This window comes from Gracilinanus agilis, chromosome 4, assembly GCF_016433145.1.
Source record: "Gracilinanus agilis isolate LMUSP501 chromosome 4, AgileGrace, whole genome shotgun sequence".
NCBI lineage: Eukaryota > Metazoa > Chordata > Mammalia > Didelphimorphia > Didelphidae > Gracilinanus > Gracilinanus agilis.
In genome coordinates this window covers 177865971-177889327 of record NC_058133.1, presented here as the reverse complement: position 1 = coordinate 177889327, position 23357 = coordinate 177865971, and positions in this window count along the sequence as shown.

Below are 23357 nucleotides of genomic sequence, written 5' to 3'. Positions count from 1 at the left end.
GTTTCTAATCCACTCTGCTATTTGCTTCCATTTTATGGGTGAGTTTTTATCCCATTCATATTCAGGGTTATAATTATCAACTGTGTATTCCCAGACATTTTGATTCTCTCTCCTTGTCCTGCCCTTTCTTCTTTCACTATTTCCTTCTATACCAGTGTTTTGTTTTTAATCAGTTCCCCTGATCCCTTCCCTTATTGTACTTCCCTCTTCCTTCTTATTCCCCTCTTATTCTTCTTTAGGGTCTTTTTAAGCTACAACCCCTCCCTGCCCTCTCCCTCCCTAGTGTTGCTTCTCTTCCCACCAGTCCTTTCGTTACCCTTCTACTTCTCTATAGGGCGTGAATCAATTCTCTGTTCCAATGGATCTGATTATTCTTCCCTCTTTAAGTTAATTTCAATGCACTTAAGTATTATTTCCTCTCTCCAACCTCTTTACCCTTCCAATGTATTGATCTTCTCCCCTGTTCACTCCACGTGCTTCTTGATGGAATATAAATTTACTCCATTTTGTCTGTTTTTCCATTTTTCTTAATATTATCTCCTTTTTTCTCTCTAGTTTTATATATATTTATACATACATACATACATATATGTGTATATATATCTATATCTTGACATTTCATCCTACAGAGTTTGTCACTGTTCCCTCTAAGTAAACTTCTTCCAGTTACCCTGTTGATAATAACAATTTTTAACATTTACCAATATCTTCTTTTCTTCTAGGGATACAAATCAATTGAACTTATTGGGTCCCTTAAAGAAAAGATCTTTTTCCCCTCCACTCTCTTAATTACCTTATGGTGGTTCTCTTGAGTTCTGTGTTTGGGCAGCAAACTCTCTGTTTAAGTCCGGTTTTTTCTTTATGAATGCTTGAAAGTCTTTAATTGTATTTTGAATGGCCATACTTTCCCCTGCAAAACTATAGTCAGTTTTGCTGGATAGTTGATTCTTGGTTGTAGACCCAGGTCTCTTGCTTTCCAGAATATTGTATTCCATGCCTTCTGGTCCTTCAATGTAGATGCAGCCAGATCCTGTGTTATCCTAACTGTGGTTCCCTGTTATCTGAATGACTTCTTCTTAGCAGCTTGTAATATTTTTTCCTTTGTATGTTAGTTTTTTAATTTGGATATAATATTACTGGAAGTTGTCAGTTTTGGATTAAATGTAGGAGGTAATCTGTGGATTCTTTCAATTTTCACTTTTCCCTCTAGTTCAAGAATGTTAGGGCAGTTTTCTTGAATAATTTCCTGTAGGATGATTTCCAAACTTTTTCTTTTGTCATGATGTTTCAGTAAACCAATAATTCTTTTTTTTTTTTTAAGTTTTTTTTTTTTTAAACCCTTGTACTTTCAGTGTATTGTCTCATAGGTCAAAGAGTGGTAAGGGTGGGCAATGGGGGTCAAGTGACCTGCCCAGGGTCACACAGCTGGGAAGTGGCTGAGGCCGGGTTTGAACCTAGGACCTCCTGTCTCTAGGCCTGACTCTCACTCCACTGAGCTACCCAGCTGCCCCAACCAATAATTCTTAAATTGTCTCTTCGAGATCTGTTCTCCAGATCTTTGGTTGTATCAAGGAGGTATTTCATATTCTCCTCAAATTTTTCATTTTTTAAATTTTGTTTTATATATTCTTTTTTTTTAGGGAATAAGGGTTAAGTGACTTGCCCAGGGTCACACAGCTGGGAAGTGTCTGAGGCCAGATTTGAACCTAGGACCTCCTGTCTCTAGGCCTGGCTCTCAATCCACTGAGCTACCCAGCTGCCCCCTGTTTTATATATTCTTGCTGCCTTGTGAAGTCATTTGCTTCTAGTTGTTGAGTTCTGTTTTTTAAAGACTGAATTTCATCCCTGGCTTTTTGGTCATCCTTCTCCTTCTGGTCTGATTTTCTTTGTAGATCATCTTTTGCTTTCTTTGCTTCATTTTCAAGCTGATCAATTTTAGTTTTTAGGACTTTATTTTCTTGTTTTATTTCATGTATTTCCTTTTTCAAATTGTCTTCAGCCTCTCTTGGTTGCTTTCTGAGTTCCTGAAGTTCTTGAGTTAATTGAATTTTGAGATCTTCCAAAGCCTGTGTCCAATTTGCTGGAGCTTCCTCCTCTTCTATTTCATTTGCTCTCTTTTCACTTCCTGGAAAGAAGCCGTCAATTGTCATTTCTTTTCTCTTTTCTGTTGTTTACTCATATTTTTTCCTTTTCTGTTCTGCTAGTTTAATCAGATGGATTTAATGAGCTTTGATGAAAGATCTTCTCCCAGCTGGCAATGAAGGTTTGTAGTTAAGTTCTTGGCAGTCTATGGGGGAAGGGTGTTGGAGTTTCCCTGCCCTCTGAAGACTTCTTGTCTGTCCAATTGATGGGATTAAGCCTGGATTAGTCTGTGTTGCTTAATGTGCCCTGAGGCTAAAACCTAGAGAGAAAAAAAAAGTGGGGGGACAAGATGGAGTATTTTTGCTGAGCTGTCCAGCAGTAGGGTTCCTCTGCTCTGTTCTGCAGTTAGACCTGATTTTCTTTCATCTCAAAGCCCTTTGTTCTCTATCTTGGTGTGGTAAAGGCCCGTAGGTCTGAAGTTTTGCTCCATCTAAGCCGCCATTTTCCGAGTGTTTTTGCTGTTTCTCTGGCTTTCTCCTCTAACCACATCCCCTGTGCCTGTGTTCAACTCCCTGAGTCTGACACCAGCAAGGCTCTCTCTCCAGGCTGGTGTGTCAGCCTGCCTGGAGATTTTAGGGGCCACTAGAGATTCCTCACAGCCCATGGGGAAGGGGTCCTGGGATTCCCCTTCTATACCCTCAGACCCAGCAGTTCAAGAATTCAAGCCTTTTTCTTGGTGTACCTCTTGAGCTGTCCAGCAGTAGGATCCCCTTGCTCTTTCCTATTTTTAGATTTGGTCCTCTTTCTTCTCAAAGCACTTTCTTTTCTATCTCAGTGTGGAAAGGTTGTGGAGGTTTTAAGATTTGCTTTGTCTAAGCTGCTATCTTCCCAGAATTCCTCCTAAAATGTGCTAGAGAAGGAAATAGCAAACCACTCCAGTATCTTGGCCAAGAAAACTTCAAATGGGATAACAAACAGTAGGAATGACTAGTTGACAGCAGAACAAAAGAGAACTATTAAAATGTATCTCATTAGCCATAATGCCAAGAGAGGTTCCTTGTAGTTATATTGGCTAGGCTCCTTTGGAAACCTGCCCCAAACAGACAGGTTGGTGTTTGTTTGTTTTTTTTAAACCCTTATATTCTTTCTTAGTATCAATTCTAAGAGAGAGGAATGGCAAGGGCTAGGCAATTGGGGTTAAGGTATCTGAGGTCAGATTTGAACCCAGGCCCTCCCAACTGAGACCTGGTACTCTCTTTACTACGCTACCTAGCTGCTCCTCAGCACATAGTTTTAGACAGGATTATTTAAAATGCTACAGTCAGGCCTACAGATGGGAAGTCCTGGGTCCAAATTTAGTTTCAGACACTTTCTAGCTGTGTGACAACAGGCAAGTCACTTAACCCTGATTGCCATTTCTTGCCACTCTTTTGTCTTAGAATTAATACTAGGAAAGAACATAAAGGTTTAAAAAAAATTTAACAAACAATGTATCCTTGTATTATATATTTGTGTGAGAATAATATGGTAAATAAAACATTCCTGACTTTTATATGAGAGTTGAACTCAGAGTAGGAAGACCTTGGGTTCATGTCCTATTTCTGATATATATATATGTATATATATATATACAGGTTGTGTCTTTGGACAAATCCTTTAACATGCCTCAGATAATTCTGTAAGACTACACGTTGTAGGGAAGGGGCTGAATTGCATTGGTGGAAGGACATTCCTTATCTAGTCATTCCCCATACCAAAGAAATCACAGGCCCCATCCCTATTCCTATATAATGCTTTAAAATTTAAAGTGCTTTACATATATCATCTCTTTTGAGTTTTACAGCTACCCTGTGAGCTAGGTATTACTACTATGGCTATTATTATTTCCACTTTACAGATAAGGAAACTGAGGCTCTTCCTCTTCCTCTTCCTTCATACTTGAAATATGATTTTGATGGGATCTAAAAAAGGAATGGGAATACCAGCAACAAGCAAGATTTATCACTGACTGTCGTTAGGGGACTGCAGCAGTCATAACTGAAACTCAAAAAAGAATGTAATGGCAGTCCAGAAAAGGTAAATATAGACACCCAAAATATGGCCCTTCCTTTGTGGGTCAATCAGACTTTGGGGAGTAGAAGGAAGTAGGGAGAGGACTCCTGATTAGGTGGGTAAGAATGGTTGAATTTGCTCCCTTGTACCCTCTTCTCCCCAAAATGTGGCTAAAAATCATTCAATTCCCTAAGAGCCTCCATTTCTCCCCTCTAATCTACCTTTTACAAAGCTGCCAAAATAATGAATCTACTTAATATTCTTTGGTGGCTCCCTAAGGAGTATGGGATAGAATGCAAGCTCCTTAGACTGGCATTTAAGGGCCTCAATAAGCTGGCTCCAACATACTTTATAGGATCATAGATTTAGAACTGAAAAGGGACCATAGAGGTTAACAAATCTAACACCTTCATTTTTCCCCAACTTTATTTTTTAAAGTATTTTTTATTTTGAGTTCCAAGTTCTCTCAGTCCCTTTTTCACCCACTGAGAAGGCAAGCAAGATGATACACATTATATATGTGTATTCAGAGAAGACATATTTCCATATTATTCATAATGCCCTCGTTTTACTGATAAATTGACACACTGAGAGGTTAAAAGACTTGCTCAAAGTCAGACAGGTTTTAAGTTTCTAAGGTGTGATTTGAACCTGTCTCCAAATAGCTGCAATACCTTATCTACTATATCTTTTTATTCTTACTTTATTTTTATTTTTAAACTTAAATTTATTATTTTTTAGGCAAACAGGGTAAGTGGCTTGCCCAGGGCTACATTGCTTTTAAGTGTCTGAGGCCAGATTTGAACTTGGGAAGATGAATCTTTCTGATTCTAAGCCTAGGAATCCATTTACGGCACCAGCTAGCTGTTCCCCTACCCTTACTTTATATGACTCCTTTTCTAGCTCTTTATATTAGAAAAAATTTGACTATAGATTTTCACGATCATATCATTTTCTCTCCTGCCTTTATGTCTTTATGCATGTCTTGCCTCATGTTCAGAAGGTACCCCCTCTTCATCTCTACCCCTTGAAATCTCCTTTCTTTTAGACCCTGCTCTCCATCTTCCACAAAACCTTTCTTGACTCTTTCCTCTCCTCTTCCCACCCCACCTCAGCTGAAAGTAAACTTCCACTTTCCTAATTTCCTGAATATCTTGACTAGGTCTTTCCTTTGCTCCATTGAATTTACCTTGAATTACACTATACTTCTACATACAGTGCAAAGTTCTGCTCTTCAACCCAGCCCCCCACTATTAAGACAGTAAGATCCTTGAGGACAGGAGCTATGCCATTTTGAATTTTGTGTGAGCTCTCATCATAGTGGCTTCTATGAAACAGCTACTTAATAACAGTCTATGGGCCGTTCATGGAAGATTAGTATCTCTGGTGCCAGAACTTGCAGAACCATTTAAAAATATTTTATTTAATTTTTTTTTTTACCAATTACATGTAATAACAATTTTCCCCATAAGTTTTCTGAAGTTATCTGATCTAAAGTGTCTCCCTCGCTCCTTCCTTCTGTGCTCTCAGAGCTGATAAGCAATTCAATCTGGGTGATACTTGTATTTTTATGTAAAACATATTTCCACATTGTTCATTTTTGTAAATGAATAATCTTACAAAACCCCAAACCCAAATACATACTCAAATAAACAAGTGATAAATCATATGCTTTCATCTGTGTTTCTACTCCAACAGTTCTTTCTCTGGGGGTGGAGAGCATTATTTGTCCCAAGTCCCTCAGAATTGTCCTGGATCATTACATTGCTTAGAGTAGCTACGTCTATCGCAGTTGATCATTCCATGATATTGCTGTTACTGTCTACTTGCAGAGCCATTTGAAGGGCTGCTCATCCTCCTTTGAGGTCCCTCTGCCACCCAGCTCCAAGAAGCTGAAGTATGTGTAAAGGTACACCCTGAGAAAAACATTTGGGTAGGTGGGCTAAGCCAGGGTGAGGGTAACCAGCAGACCTCAAGTTTATCAGTGAGCATATGAAGACTTCCCCCAGTGGAAGGGATGGATGAGAAGAATTCGTTCCAATGGTCATGAAGGCAGGGAGGAACAGTCGCTGTGGAGTGCCTACAGCTCGGTTAGACATAGAAGCAGCCAAGGCCATTCCCTGCATTCTGAGTCACCCTCAATCATCCTGACTTTTGGCTTGCCACTGGGCTTCCATCACTCCGGAAGAGTAAGTGAGGTGGATAAATTTGTGTAACTCTGCCTCACTTCAATCCAATTTAAGTGCCAGTCAAAAGATGTCACCAGTGATGTCATTTCAGTTCTCTTTGAATATGATGAACAAGAACCAACTTAATAATATCTAAGTGAAGTAATCATTGAATCCCTACCCTAATAATAACAATAATAACTCATACGCACAGATATAATGATTTTTGATAATAAAATGTTCCCATATATAAAATCTAATTTAATTTCACAACGATCTTGTAATGTAGCTAATGTAAATTATTCCCATTTTACTGCAAAGGAAATTGAGACTCACAGAGATTAAGTAACTTGGCAGGACTGGTGGGCAGGTAAGCTAGTAAGTGTCAAAACAGGTCTTCTGACCTTCTAGTGTCCATTCCATAACATCGTGTTACCAAACATGACACAGTGTTTAGAATCCAACACTTGTCCTCAAGGAGCTGACAAGATAGTTAGGAAGATCAGGACCATGGGAAATAATTAGCATTAACCAATAGTACATGATGAAATACCACGCTACTATATGGAAAGGCTTTAAGTACCATAGGAGTAGAGATCAAGCAGAGGGGTTTATACCATGGGCAGGAAAGAGGGAGTGAGATCTGTCTGTTCTTTTATTTTTTCATTTTTTTCCATGGCTACATGATTCTTGTTGTCTCCCTCCCCTCTTCCTTCCCCCCTCCAGGAGTTGATAAGCAATTCCACTGAATCTTATTTCCATAATTTTATTTTATTTTTTTTTTAAGATTCTTTTTCCATGGAGATTTATCTGTTCTTAAGCAGGGAAGTGATTTATAGACAGTCAAGTAATGCGATCTGCCAGTGATATGTGGGGTGGATTGAACTGAGGAAGAGACTGGATACTGAGTTAAGAGAGAAAGATCTGAAAGGTCAGTAAAGTGGACCGGAGAGAAAGAAAATAGGTACAGGAGGTGGGTGGGAAAGTGGGCAGGATGGACAGAAAACAAAGTTCCCCAGGGCCAGTTATGCACCACAGGATGGGCAGATGTTCAATCCTTATAGATTGGCAGTGCCACCTAGTAGCCAACATGAGTAATGCAGGGGGAGAAGGACCAGGCAGCGGGAAGAGAAAGGGGGAGCTTGGTGAATAGGGTATGTGTTCAAAAGAGAAGAGGAACTCTTATACAAGTATTTAGTGAACATTCACGACTACCCTCTCTCTTCCACTCTGCCCAACACAAGAGTTTTGATGGGGGAAGTTCAGACCACTTTTTCTTTTCCCCAAGTGACTATGTGAGGAAATGAGGAAGCCTAGTGGATAGAGAACTAACTGGGTTTGGAGTCAGGAAGAAGAGTTCAAATCCTCTCTCAGATATTATTGGCTCTGTGATCCTGGACCAGATTTTAACCTTTTTCTGCCTGTATTTCCTCATCTGTAAAATGGGGGGAGGGTAGACTTGTTAGCTTTTGAGATCTCTTCTCTCTTTGATCCTATGTCATTTTTCTGCTCAAAATTCTTCAGTGGTTCCTAATCGCTGCCCAGTGATATTTATATTCCTTTGCTTGGCTCCAGATCCCTATTAATCTGGCTTCACCTTACTTTTCCAGTCTTATTTCATATTATTCTTCTCCACAAATGCTATACTTCAGCCAAATCAGACAACTCTCTGCCCTCTAAACAAGAACTCAGTTCTTACACCCCCTACTTTTGTTTAGGCTGCGTCTTATGCCTGGAAGGTCCTTCCTTGTCTCTTTTTTTTGCCTGTTAAATTCTTATCAATCCTTTATTAACCAGCTCAAATACCATCTCCTCCATGAAGTTTTTTCTTAATCCCTCTAGTCAGCAACCATTTTTCCCATTGGCTATGACACTGTGTTTTGCACCCCCTTACACAAACTGATCATGTAATATTATGTATCATAGACAGATGCCTGTGTTTGTGTCATCCTTTTACTAGACTGTAAGCTCAATGAAGGCAGGGATATGTCCTACCTAAATTTTGTATCACTTTCATCTCTTTATATTCATAGGAATTTAATAAATGTTTGCTGAATGAATAGATAAATGGATGGATGAATCAGTGAATGAAAGAGTACATACAAAGATTGCTTCTTCTGGACCTTGCCTCTTGATTTCCTCTTTTTTCTTTACCTTTCTTATGCTCTTTCTGGGCTCTCCATTCTTTGGAGTGACACTAATGGGATGATTATGAGAAACTTGAGGTTGAGTGAGAGAAGGAATCATAATGAATAGATTCTGGGGAGAGTGATAGTCTGATCTGGGTAGAAGAAGTCCTGAATCCCCTTTCCAAGATCCAGAGGACTGAAGTCAAGGCCTCATGGAGCCACAAATTCTCTATTCTGGGCCTAGCAGGGGAGAAATATTCCCCCAGCATCCAGAAAGGATGAGAAATTACGAGGTGGAATCATAGAATGTCAGCAGGGCTAGGACTAGGAGTGGGCAAGTGAGAATGTTGCTTTCAGGACACCAGGGGGGTAGGGAGTATATAGGAATATAATGATGAGACTTTCAAGGAAAAGTCTTTTTAAATATATATATATATATATATTTTTTTTTAATTTTTTTTTTTTAAATTTTAAACCCTTAACTTCTGTGTATTGACTTATAGGTGGAAGAGTGGTAAGGGTAGGCAATGGGGGTCAAGTGACTTGCCCAGGGTCACACAGCTGGGAAGTGTCTGAGGCCGGATTTGAACCTAGGACCTCCTGTCTCTAGGCCTGGCTCTCAATCCACTGAGCTACCCAGCTGCCCCCTTTAAATATATATTTTAATGAAGAAAGTTTTGCTTTTCAAGCTACATGGGAATTTGTTTTGTGATTCAACTGAACAAACATTTATAAAATGTTTTCTAATGTGCAAGGAAAATGTATATATACAATATATTTATATATAACAAGCATTTTAGGCAAAATTAAGCAGCTTTTCTTGTTGTTTAGTCCTTTTTCAATTGTGCTTAATTCTTCATGATTCCTTTTGGGATTTTCTTGGCAAAGATATTGGAGTAGTTTGCCATCTCCTTCTCCAGCTCATTTGACAGAAGAGAAAATGGAGGCAGACAGGATTAAGTGACTTGCCCAGAGTCACCCAGCTAGTAAGTGTCTGAGATTAGATTTGTACTCAGGAAAATGAATTTTCCTTGCCTCTAAGGCTTGGTTGCTCTATCCATCGTGCCATCTAGCTGCCCTGCCTACAGTAAGTTTACATTTTATTATTTGATACATGAAAGTATAGCTAAGGAAAATTGAGGGAAGAGAAAACGAATCACTGGGGAGATGAGGGAAGTCTTCACAGAGGAGCTGGCACTTAGGGTTAGTCTTGAAGGGACATAAGGATTCTGAGAAGCTGACATGAAGAAGGAGAATGTTTCAGGCATATGAAATTACTTGTATAAACAAGTGGGAACAGATATTGAAAGACGGTGTTTGTAGAACAGGAAATAGTTAGTCATCTGGAACTTAGAATTCTTCAAAGGTAGAAAGGTAAAATAAGACCAGAAAGGTAGGTTGGAATTATATTGTGGAAGGCAATAGGGAGTCATGGTAAGGCCTATGGACCTTAGGAAGAATGTTTTGGCCTATAAGGAGTCTTTTGACATCTGTGTGGAGTTCAGATTGAAGAGGAGGGAGACTAAAAGCAGGGAGACCAATTTAAAAGGCTAATTTAGTGTAAAGGAAAAAGGTGATGAGGGCTTGAGTCTTGAGGTCCTAGAAATGGAGATAAGGAGTGAAGAGATGGAGGGCAAATTGGATAATGGATAAATGATGAAGTAAGCCACATACGCCTTTACTGCAAAGGATCAAAGCTTCTTAGGAATGAACCAGGAAAGGAGCACAATTTGGAAATGTGCCCTAGTATATACAAATACTTGGTTGTGGCTCTGCCCAAGACAGCCTGTTCATTCCAGTACCATGGTTGGAAATTTTTTATCCCCTTTATGTTGCATTTGGGGATCTCCCCCTACTTCTTGACTGACAAGGAGAGAAAATTGGGATCAGAGCAGCAAGGAGGGAGTACTTTAATGGAGGTGGTGGTGCTGGGATGTAGAGGATGTGAGAGTCTGGGGTTCCCTTTCCCCTTGCTTTTGAATTTGGGATCTCTTGAAGTGATGATGAGCCTAGCAATGGAGAAATAGTTTCTCATGTCCACAAGGGGGAGAAAGGTGAGACAGAATTATAGAAAAAGCAAGATAAGGAACAGGCAAGAAAATAACAATTCATATTTTGGTGATGCTTCAAGGCTTACAAAGTCCTTTTCTCTGATGTAATTTTCACAAGTGTTATTATCTGGATAGTTTTATCTAGGGCAACTAGGCGGCTCAGTGGGTGAGTGCTGATCCTGGAGTCAGGAAGACTCCTCTCCCTGAGTTCAAATCCAGCCAGAGACATTAGCTGTGTGATCCTAAGCAAGTCACTTACCCTCATTTGCTTCAGTTTCTTCATCTATAAAATGAACTGGAGAAGGAAATGGCAAACCACTCCAATATTGTTGTCAAGAAAACCTCAAATGGGGTCATGAAGAATTGGCTGAGACAGAACAACAACTATTATCTGGATGGGGGAGGGAGGAGTAGAAGGGAATGAGTGTGACTAGATCTGTGATTTCATTGGTGTAGGCAGCTTCCAGTAAGGAACCCCCTTTCTGCTGATGCAAAATATCTTTGTAGCTCAGAGCCTTAGAGTATTAGTTGCCTGGGTCACTGGGACATTGAATGACTTGTCTAGGGTCAGTAAGTGTAAGAAATGGGTCTTATACCTAGGCTCTCTTTGTTGGAGGCCTCCTGCCATGCTGCCTTTAGATCCCCAGTTTTCAGGTAAAAATGAAACATAAAAACTGTAAACATGCTCACAGACAAATAGCTAGTAAATTTGGGACCAGGATTCAAAGGTGATCTCCTACCCCTGGTCTGACTGTCTTCCCATCAGCCTGTGCTGCCTCCACCTCCCCCAGGCTTCTGGCCTCATTGAGGGATCCCTCTATTATTGCCCCGGGAAAGAATGGATAAACTACTTACTTACACTAGGTGTTAAACTGGACCAAACCTCCTTACAGCTTCAGGCATTCACAGGGACTCAACCAAATGTTTGACAAGTCACACTCACCTGAGCACAGAAATGAAGCCAGGACTTAAATGGGCGAGGAGAGATGAGAGATAGCCAGACATGGTAGAAATAGTGTTGGACTGATGTCAGAAGAGATCTAAGAACAGGTCCTTGCTTTTTATTTATTAGCTTTGGGACCAAGGACAAATCACTTAACTTCAGAACTCAGTTTCTTTGTTTGTAAAATGGGCTTAATGATAATTGTAGTGATTGCATCTTAGATGCATTTTTTAAACATTTTTTACCCAATACATTTTTTTTTTACATTTTTTTACCATATACATATAATAAATTTATTTTATTTGAATATTTTTATTTTTAGCAATTATGTGTAATAAAATTTATTTGTTTTAATATTATTTTTACCAATTACACATAATAGCAAATATATTTATTTTATTATAATATTTTTACCAATTACATTTAATAACACATTTATTTTAATTGTCTTTTTTATTTTAATTAAAAAAATTTTTAAAATAAAAACCCTTACCTTCCGTCCTGGAGTCAATACTGTGTATTGGCTCCAGGGCAGAAGAGTGGTAAGGGCTAGGCAATGGGGGTTAAGTGACTTACCCAGGGTCACACAGCTGGGAAGTATCTGAGACCAGATTTGAACCCAGGACCTCCCGTCTCTAGGCCTGACTCTCAACCCACTGAGCCACCCAACTGCCCCCTTAATTATCTTTTTACCAATTACATGTAATAACAAATTTCCACACAAGTTTCCCTAAGTTATAGGATTGAACTTACCTTCTTCCTTTTCTTCCCTTTCCCCTCCTGGTGTTGGCAGGTGATTTGATCTGGATTATCCATGTATTATCATGCAAAACATATTTCCATATTGTTCACTTTTGTAAGTGAAAAATCATATAAAACCAAAACCCTGAAACAAAACCCCAAATAAAAAAGTGAAAAAGCTTATGCTTTGATTGGCATTCCGATTCCAACAGTTCTTTCTCTGGAGGTGGATAGCATTCTTTGTCATCCCTTAGAATTGTCCAGGGTCACTGTATTGCTGAGAGTAGCTAAGTCTATCACAGTTGATTGTTCCACAGTATTGCTGTTACTATGTACAATGTTCTGGTTCTACTTATTTCACTCTGCATCAGTGCATGCAGATTTTTCCAGCTCTTTCTGTTCATCATTCCTTACAATAAAGCAGTACTCCATCACCATCATATACCACAATTTGTTCAGTCATTCACCAATTGATGGACATCTCCTCAATTTCCAATTCTTTGTCACCACAAAAAGAACAGCTAAAAATATTTTTATACAAACAAGTCCTTTCTCTCTTTTTAAAAAATCTCTTTGGGATACAGACCTATTAGTATTACAGGATCAAAGGGTATACATTGTTTATAATCCTTTGGGCATAATTCCAAATTGTTCTCCAAAACAGTTGGATCAACTCACAACTCCACCAACAATGTATTAGTGTCTCAATTTTGCCACATCCCTGTCAACATTATCACTTTCCTTTACCGTCTTATCAGCTGATCTTATAGTTGTGAAATGATACCTTATAGTTGTTTTAATTTGCATTGTCAGAGTATTGTTTTGAAGATAAAAAGAGATAACGTAAATAAATCACTCTGTAAGCTTTAAAGTATTATAAGAATGCTAGCACTATGGCACTATGGAAAGTGATGCTAAAAAGGACAGAGAGGAGTCAAGGGAGTTTCTTGTCCAGACTCTGCAGGGTGAGGATAAACTTATGTTTTATAGGAGAAGGAAGGAATTATAGGAATTGTTTAAGGAATAACACAGAGGTGATGGGAGGTGGGAGGAGGTTGAAAGACCAGGTGATGTTGCTCTGGAGAATAATAATATAGTTGTTGTTATTGTTGTTCAGTTATTTCAGTTGTATTTTACTTTTTGTGACCCCATTTGGGGTTTTCTTGGCAAAGATACAGTTGTAGTTTGCCATTCCTTCTCCAGCTCATTTTTATAAATGAGGAAACTGAGGCAAACAGGGGCAAGAGACTTGCTCAGGGTCACTCAGCTGGTTGGAGACTGAGACCAGCTTTGAATTCAAGAAAAGGAATCTTCCTGCCTCCAGGAACAACACTCATCCACTGAGGCACCTAGATGCCCAATATTTTATTTTACTTTTTGAGAATATTATGTTTTTACTTAAATGCTATTACTTGAGATTTCAAAAATACTTTCCTTACAAGCCGGTGAGGTAAATTTCATAAATATAGGCTGTGCTAAAAGGCCTAGTGCTATTTTAAGCTTTAATAGCTTAAAGCAACTTTGGAATATTATGAGGCAGTGTTGTATGTTAGAAAGAACATTGAAATGGAGCCAGATCTGGGTCTAGCCTTGACTGCTTCTCATATGCTCTTCAATCCTAGTTCAGTAGCTTGATCTCTATGGATCTCATCTAGGAAATGATGGGGTTGGCCAAGATGATCTCTGTCAGCCCTACATTCTCATTTTACAAGATCAAATAATTCTAGGTGGAAGAGATTTGGTGACTCGACCTGGGTCACACAGATATTAAGTATCAGAACCAGGATTTGAACCTAGATCTTCTGATTTTGAGTGTAGTTTTCTTTTTTTCAGCTTTGCCATTCTGGAGGTTTCTTGGTAAGAGAAGCACAAACTAAGAATTAACAGAGATTTTGGGATGAATGTGAAGTCTTAAACTTGATAAAATTTCTTTTATAAGTGCTAGATAGGGAAGGCATGGCTAATGCTGGCCAGTAGCTAGCACTGATGCTAGCTATTACTTTAAGTTTAAAAGGTAGCTCAGTGGATAGAGAGCCAGGCCTGGAAATGGGAGGTTCTGGGTTCAAATCTGGCCTCAGACACTTCCTAGCTGTGTGACCCTGGGCAAGTCATTTAACCCCCATTGCCTAACCCTTCCTGCTCTTCTGCCTTGGAACCAATACATAGTATTGATTCTGGTAAGGGATTAAAAAAACTGCTTCCCTCACATGCTTGTGAAATAGATTATATAAGTACAGGGTATTCCAAAGGTCTTGGGACCATTTTAAATTTTAGTAGCTTATTGTTGTTTTGGTCATTTCAGTTGTGCTACTCTTCATGACAGCATTTGTAGTTTTCTTGGCAAAGATATTAAAATGGTTTGCCATTTCCTTCTCCTGCTCATTAAAAAAAGCTACAACAAAACCAAACCCTTACCTTCCATCTCAGAATCATCTTGTATATTGGTTCCAAGCAGAAGAGTGGTAAGGGTAGGCAATGGGGGTCAAGTGACTTGCCCAGGGTCACATAGCTAGGAAGTATCTGAGGTCAGATTTGAACCCAGGACTTCCCATCTCTAGCCCTGGCTTTCAATCCACTGAGCTACCCAGCTACCCCCTGCAACTATGATTTTTAGAAAAAAGTTAGAAAAGTTAGTAAAGTGTATAAAATGATAATTATGATAATAGAATATTAATCATAGTATTAGAAAGGATATAGTTTGATATTTTAGAATGTTACAGTAGCTAAATATATTAGAGTTTCTGTTAGAGGAATAAACATTTCAGGTCTGTGTACTTATTATTTAGGGAAGCTGAAACCTGTGCCAAAGGAGCTGGGTTCACTGGGAATGGTCAATGTACAGCTGGCCTGATGAGATCACCTGATGAGACATGGCATGTCTCAGTGATGGTTGATCCTTTGTAGATTTATGCCAACTCCAGGCTCCCCAAAGTAATATGACCAAGAAAGGTTACTTTGAATTAAGTTGTATGACAAGTTCTGGGGGACTAATTACATTTTCTTACCTTAATCTCATACTTAATTTAGGACTTTGTATCAAATATTCCAAACCCTCGTTCCCAAACACCATGGCATGTTTCTTAACCTTTCTGCTTTCTGCCTTCTTAATGACTTGGGCTAATTAACTGTCAAAACCCCATAAAACACACTGTTGAACATCTAAAGGTGGTCTTTGCCACAGGCTGGGCTCATTGAGACCTCCAGCTTTAATTTACCCCTTTAATTAAAGTTTGGATCTTTATCTCAGAATTATGGCCCAGAGAGTTCTTTATTTCTAACACCAGGGAGGTAATATGACTTACTCAAGGTGGCAAAGGTAGGTAGCTGAGTCAAGTGTTGAATCCAGACTTTCATGATCCAAATCCAGAACTCTTTCCACTAAACCATGTTGCAAAGAGCAAAATCCTTCTCGAATTGTACGATCAGATGTATGACCTTGTTAGATAATTAAGGAATAAAGTAGCAAGAAAGTAAAAATTTAGAATGAAGTTTAGGCAAATGGTTGCAAGAGGTTGCAAGCTGTTCATCCAAATCATGACCTAATTCATTATCCCAGGTCCGATTTAGCCCATGTAATTTTTCAAAATTTATTAAAAATAAAACTCAATAAATAAATCAATATGAAACACTTAACACTCACTCATTACTTTAAAAAACAATAGCAACTTGTTCTTTTTTGTTCTGTTGTTCACAAACTACTTATTTGATCTAGGTAGTAATAAGTTCTTCATTGTCCCCTTTATGTGGTTCTCTTTTTATGGTTTTCCTTCTATTTGCTCTAGTATTTCCTTTTTGTGCATTCATACCCTTCTTTTACATATATGTGGTTATAATCTATGTTTATACAGTTCTCCCTCCTTCCTGTTGATTGACTGACTGGTCAAGTCTCAGATAAGGTCCTACCTTCTTTCCCATTCTTCTTTAATCTTAGTGCCTTCCCTCTGTTGATTATCTCGAATTTATCCTACATTCAGTTTGTTTGTGGGGCATCTCAGTGGTGTAGTAGATAGAGAGCCAGATGCGAAGTCAGGAAGACTCAACATCCTGAGCTCAAATCTGGCCTCAGAAATAAATACTTACTAACTCTGTGATGCTGGGGAAGTCTCTTAACCCTGTTTGCCTCAGTTTCCTCATCTGTAAAATAAGCTGGAGAAGCCAATGGCAAATCACTCCACTATCTCAGCCAAGAAAACTCCAGATGGGTAACAGAGAACTGGACATGATGGAAGAAATTACAGAATAACAAATAACTTATTTGTACATAGTTGTTCTCACGTTGGTTCCCTCATTTTTCTGCGAGCTCCTTGAGAGTAAGAACTATTTTTTCACTTTTCTTTGTATCTCCAGTGCCTGGCATGGAATAGGTACTTAATAAATCTTTATTCATTACTTAGTTCTGTCTTTTTTGTTTTGCATTATTTCCTATGAATCTTTCCTTATTTTTATGTTTTTTCACATTTTTTAATGGTGCTATTATATTCCATTTCATTCTTTTCCATTACATTTGTATTCTGCAATTGGGGCAGCCATTGCCCAAACTCTGGACATTTAGATTGGTTTTCCATTTTTTCCCCTATATTGCAAACAATGCAATTATAAACGTTTGCACGTGTTGATTTTTAAATATTTCCTCTGGGTAGCATTCTAGTAATGGCGTTATTGAGTCAAAGGCATGATCAGTTTTATGACTTGTTATGTATTACCAATTTGATGGGCAAAAAGAGCTGGCCAATTTGCCATGCCATCAGCAGTCTGTCCATGTACCTGCTTTGTTATACCTCTACCAGCTCTGAGTTTACATTTTTATTTTTTTGCAAGTTTGATGGGTTGGAGGTGGTAATACCTCAAAGTTATTTTAATTTGCTTTTCTTTGATTATTATGGGAGTAGACCTTTGTAAAAATGATTATTTGGAGTTTATATTTCTTCCTTTGCCAATTGCCTATTCATGTCTTTTAATCTTTTATCCACTAGAGACAGATCATTGCCCTTTTGAATTTGAATCACTTCTTGGAAATTTCTGTGTGTTAACCTTTTATTTGATATGATTCCCTTCTAATCAGTTGCTTTTTCATTTGATCAGTTCTCTAAATTCCCACGAGGAAAGAAGTGAAATCACCTCTGCCAGTCTGGTGTGCAAGAACAATGGGTCATTAAGGGCTAAGGGCTTCTTTCAAATCCTCTTCCAAGTGGCTATTTTATAGATCAAAGGGAATAAATCTGTACAGATTTGTCCCAAATCCTCCAGAGGAAAATGCATACACCTCGCATACTCAAACAGATCCCGGAGGCAACAACAAAGTTCTTTTGAGAGACTGGAGATCTGGTTTCAAATCTTGTCTCGGACATTTAATACTACATATGTGATTGTGGGCCAGTGCCTTCTAGACAGGCCCTCAGTTTCCTCATCCTCAGGCGTGGGATAATACTATTTGCACTGATTCTATCACAGGGTTGGGAGAAAAGCACTTTGCAAGTCTTAAAAGATAGTATAAATATGAATAATTATTCTTCATACCTATTTTATCCACAGGCAGAATTCCAGTTCTTGAGGAGTTGGAAGAAACCAAGTCTTAGTACTCCCCAAGTTTGATTAATAAAAGAAATGCCTTTGGAATGGATGGAAAATAATTGTTCTTAGCATCTGCTGAAGCTTGAACAAGAGCAGATGAGCTGACCTGCACTAAGGGAGTTTAGTTGGCTGGGAGGATGATTCACATTTGAAATGTAACCTTCTGAAAGAATTTTTTCTTCCTTTCTTTTTCTTTCTTTCTCTCTGTGTTCCCATGGGCTTTTCCTCCTTAGTTGGACTTTTCCCATTTAGTTCTGGATTTTTCAAAGAGAACCTAACTTGTCAACCAAGATCAAAACAAAATAAAGCAAAACTAAATTGATCACCGAATTGAATCTCAGAGAAGGAATCTCCTGTACAGGAAACATTCTTTCTTCAACATGCCCAGCAAATTGTCACCCAGTCTTTCCTCGAAGGTTTCCTATGTAGGGAATCTACTAGGTTTTCAGATAGCCCATTCTGCTTGTGGATGACTAAGAGTTAGCATGTTTTCCTTTCCCTCAAACCTAAGTCACCTTTACTTATTTATTATTTTTTTTTTATAAACCCTTACCTTCCATCTTAGAATCAATACTGGATATTGGTTCCAAGGTAGAAGAACAGTAAGGGCTAGGCAACTGGGGTTAAGTGACTTGCCCAGGGTCACACAGCTAGAAGTGTCTGAGGCCATTTTTGAACCCAAGACCTCCTGTCTCTAGGCCTGAATCTCTATCCACTTAGTCACCTAGCTGCCCCACTAAATCCCCTTTAAATAACAATTACCCTTTGCTCCTAGCTCTGTCTGCCAGGGCCTGAGAAAGAAAGACCTGATGGATTCCCTCCTCACTTGAGAGTCTGCACAATTCTGGAGTAGAGACATTCTTGACACTCATTTTACAGAAAAATGACACAGTCTGTCTTCCTTTTTCCAGGCCAAAGACAGATACCCCCCCCCCTTTATTCTATTGCATAGACAGCATAGTTTCCAGTTGTTTCATTCTGGTCATCTTCCTCTGGACATAGTCCTGGGCATTGCTTTATGGGCAGACAGTCCTGCTGCATGAGTAGATAGATGTCAGTGGTCCATGTGCGGTGATGGAGGCAGACTGAGGATAACTACATATAAAACCAAATGGAGTTCACAGATAAGTTAATTTGGCTCCTATTTAATGATAGAAACATAATTGTCATTGTGCTTCGTGGTGATTTGTCATAAATGGAATGGAGTTCATATAAATGGCTCTAATTAGTATTATAGTAAAAAAAATCAACCAACTCTGTTATTGAGCATGCTGCTGATGGTTTATGGAACAGACGCAGGCCAGATGTAGCTGGCAAACATAGCACTGTTTTGGTGACAAGGCTGCAGCTCCTGAGTCCCCCAGCAACCAAGGAACCCAGATGAGAAGCGCTGAAGACCCAGAGATTACATTCAAGGGGCTGCGATTGGTTCTTTTTGCTAAGAGGGAGAAAGGGAGTTCTCGGATTGGCTGGGAGGACTAGAAAAGCTAGCCTTTTCATATGAGAAATGACAACGGGAGAGAGAGAGAGGAGGGGGAAAAAAGCAATGAAAAGAGGTAAGAGAACAAAAAGATCAGAAGCAGCCACAGTGATTAGAGGCAGGGATGGGGCTGCGATAGAAAGCAGAAAAGAGAACCAGTTGTGGAGAGAGGAGATAAAATAGCATGGCCTTACAGTCATGGCCAGATGTCAATAGCCCTTGAAGGGATCAGGTGGTCGTGCATTAAACACATCTACTGGTACAGTTCCAGCCTTATGGGCCAGGAGAATGGAAGGAGCAGATAAGCCAGCATACCGATACTGTAGTCGGTGGAGGGACAAGCTGAGTCATATTCCAGGGATGTACGGTAACCAGTGTAATAAATAGCTCATGTACAAGCTGGACAACAGAGGCAGGTGATGGAAGTGGCCAAATGCCTGCTTAGATCCTATTCTTCCTCTAGGGAAAGATTCAGTGTAGAATTACTAGAAGGTTTTATAAATCTTAAAAGAAAAAATAGAAATCTGGCCTCAGGCACTTCCTAGGTATGTGACCTTGGACAAGTCACTTAACGGCCATAGCTTAGCCCTTGACATTCTTCTGTCTTAGAATTGATATTAAGACTGAAGGCAAGGGTTTAAAAAAGAAACTAAACAAAAAAAGTTGACCTTTTCCTAAAGGATGAGCACAGTGCCTGAGGCATTGTAAGGCACGTAATAAATGCCTGTTTGACATGTAAAACCCAGTGGAATTGTGCGTTGGCTATGAGATGTATAAATGGAGATTTTGAACCTTGGACTTCATCCCCCAGAAGTCCCTTAGTATTTCCCAAAATCCCCTTTAATCTCTCCTGCACCTCCATGTTTGTGTGGTCACATTATTGTTTTATAAGTTCTGTAGGCTCCTCCCTTGTTCTCTCTTCTTCACGAGCGTGGCTGAAGTTAGTTTAGCACCTTTTCACTCTAGTATTTTTATGTGTTTTATTATTAATAAAATTTATAAAATATAATAGTTATTAAATATTAATTTTCATCTTTACAGGGAGGGGGTTGGGAGGAGGAGAGAGAAAGAACATGAATCATGTAACCATGGAAAAATTTTCTTAATTAATCTTTAAATTAAATTTAAAAAATGCCTGTTTGTTCATTGGGATATTGATGATCAATTAATTGTCCAGTGGGGTTGCCTCGAGCTCTATATCTGTGATTTTTTTTTATTTAGTCATTTCAGTTGTATCTGACTTTCTGTGGTGCTATTTAGGATTTCTTGGCAAAGATAATCAAGTGGTTTGCCATTTCCTTCTCTAGCTCATTTTACAGATAAGGAAACTGAGGCAAACAGAGACTTGTGCAGGGTTGCACAGCTGGTGAATGCCCAAGGTCAAATTTGAACTCAGGATGATGAAGCTTCCCTAATTCTAGGCCCAGAACTCTATTTACTGCACCATCTAGTGGTCCTACATCTTGGTATAATTAATTAATAAACATTTAATAAGCACCCGTCATGTGCCAGGTCCTGGGTTATATGAACAAAGGCAAAAAGACAGTCCCTGCCTTCAAGTAGCTCACAGCGCGCTGACCATGGAGTCATAGGACCTAGATTCAAATCCCACCTCTGACATATTTTTACTTATATAACCTTAGACAAATCCTTCAACCGCTGTGAGCCTCAGTTTCCTTTTCTGTAAAATCAAGGGTTAAGAATTCAATGATGCTATGAATAATATTGGCTCATCTAGCCCCATGACATCAATGCTCAGGAAGGTCAGATCTTCAATACTCTTTGTTAACTAGGAGTTTTCTAAAGCTGTTAACCACTGCCCCATGATCCCCCCATCAAAATCAGAGTCCTAGATTGCATCCTTCGTGTGATTGATTCCTACTGAGCCTTTCTTGGATGCAATGCTTCTTGAAAAGGCGACTGAATAAATGTGGTTAAGTGAATTAAGTGACCATTTCCCCCCACCTTCTGACCAAAGGGGGACAGGATAGCTTTCCTAGTCTCTGATCACTTTGTTCTTCTACTCCTTGTTATTCTATTTGGAGGTTCCCTGTTGCTTGATAACATCTAAAATTCTGATCCTGCTATTCAAGGCCACCACCTTGATTCCATTTGACCATTCCAGCCATATTTCACATAACTTTCCTTCATATAGTCTATGTTCTTGTCATAGGATTGCTTTCCATCTCTATTTTCATATACATTTTTAAATTTTAAATTGTATCAATCTATCTTTTATATCATTTTTTTATTTCCAAATATATTTCAGCCCTGCTCAGGGAGTTGTCTCTGATGACAAATCCATTTCCCATTCATTCTTTGCTTTCTCTTATCCCCGTGCCATTGCCCATGGCCTCCCCTGAGGTTGCAGTGGAATTGCCTCTCCTTTCATTCCCATCTTTTGTACTCAGTCCTTGCCTTTAAGGTACAAATCAGGTGCTGCTCCATGAAGTCTTACAAAATCCTAGAACTCGGACAGATGCGCTTGCTGCTTAGAGCTTTCTTATTCTAAGATAACTAACTAGTAGTTGGTCAAAGATTGGCTTGGCTGGTGTCACTTACTAATTGCTCCAGCTCCACTCCACCCTGAGGGTATTTTTATTTTTATTTTAATAACAGATTTACACACAAGTTTTCCAAATTGAGAGGATTCCTGTTGTCTCTGAGAGTACTAAAAAAACCCCAACAACCTTACCTTTCATCTTAGAATCAATACTGTATATTGGTTCTAAGGCAGAAGAGTGGTAAGGGCTAAGCAACCGGGACTGCAACTTGCCCAGGGTCACACAGCTAGGAAGGGTCTGAGGTCAAATTTGAACCCAGGACCTCCTGTCTCTAGGCCTGGCTTTCAATCCACTGAGACACCCAACTGCCATCACCTTGAGAGCAATTTTGATTAAGAAAGTCTTGGGTCAGTGGAAAGTAAAGTATTAAATACTTTGCATCATTCATTCATTCAATCAGCAAGCGTTTATTAAGCTCCTTTTATACTTCAGTCAGTAAGGGGCAGTGGTGGCTAGGTGGTGCCATGGATATAGCACTGGGTCTGGGGTCAAGAAGACTCATCTTCCTGAGTTCAAATCTGGCCTCTGACACTTACTGTGTGACCCTGGGTAAGGGTTATTTAACCCTATTTGCCTCAGTTTTCTCATCTGTAAAATCTGTAAAAAAAAATCTGGAGAAGGAAATGGCAAACCACTCTAGCATCTTTGCCAAGAAAACCTCAAATGGGTTCAGGGACAGGACTGAAATGAGTGAACCATAATTGTTATGGCTGATTATACCTATGGGCATGCAGGTAAAAGTTAACAACCAGCTCTCTGAAAACAAAAGGCACAGGCACACTCTTAAATTTAATCTTATTAACACTTTCTCCATTACTTTCTTCAGTCTACGGAATCAACAAAACCATAGATCAAGCCCTGAATTTTCAAGGTGTAAATGCTCATACTGAAGATTTATCCATCAGCTTTCATAAGAGGTTGGGAGATGGCTCTGGCACAATTCTGGCTTTATCCCTGATGAGTATAGATTAATAGGATCATAGTATAGGCATGGAGAGGGGAGTATCGACCATATAAATAAATCCAATTCTCCCTACCAACTAAAAGAAGTGATTAATATACTATTCCCTGATGTCTTTATCAGATGAGAACAAATTTATATTGTGTATTAGGCATGAATAAAACCTGGGCACCTCCCTGGGCATAACAGGACATTTATTTGTATTGGCTTGGGGATTGGTCACATATTCTAGAGCAACGGTCAGCAACCTTTTTGGCTGTGAGAGCCATAAACACCTGCGGAAGGAGGAGGATGGAGGCGGAAGGCCCTGGAATATGGGGCAGGGGCTGAAGGGCCCCCTGGGGCGCATCCTGGGGCTCTGCCCGGCCTGGCCGGTTGGAGGTGGAGCCAGATATGGCTTGAGAGCCATACGTTGCCGAACCCCGCTCTAGGGACTGTATAAAACCACAGAGCTAGCTGGAATGGGAGATTGAGGCATCTGCCAGAGTGAAAACAACTGCCCCCTGTGAAGAAAATTCTTGGAGTTGGGGTAGGAATGGGGCAAGAAAGAGAGTGTCTCAGCCAAAGGGTCAAGAATTGCATATTATGGCCCTATAATTTCTTCCTTCCTTCCTT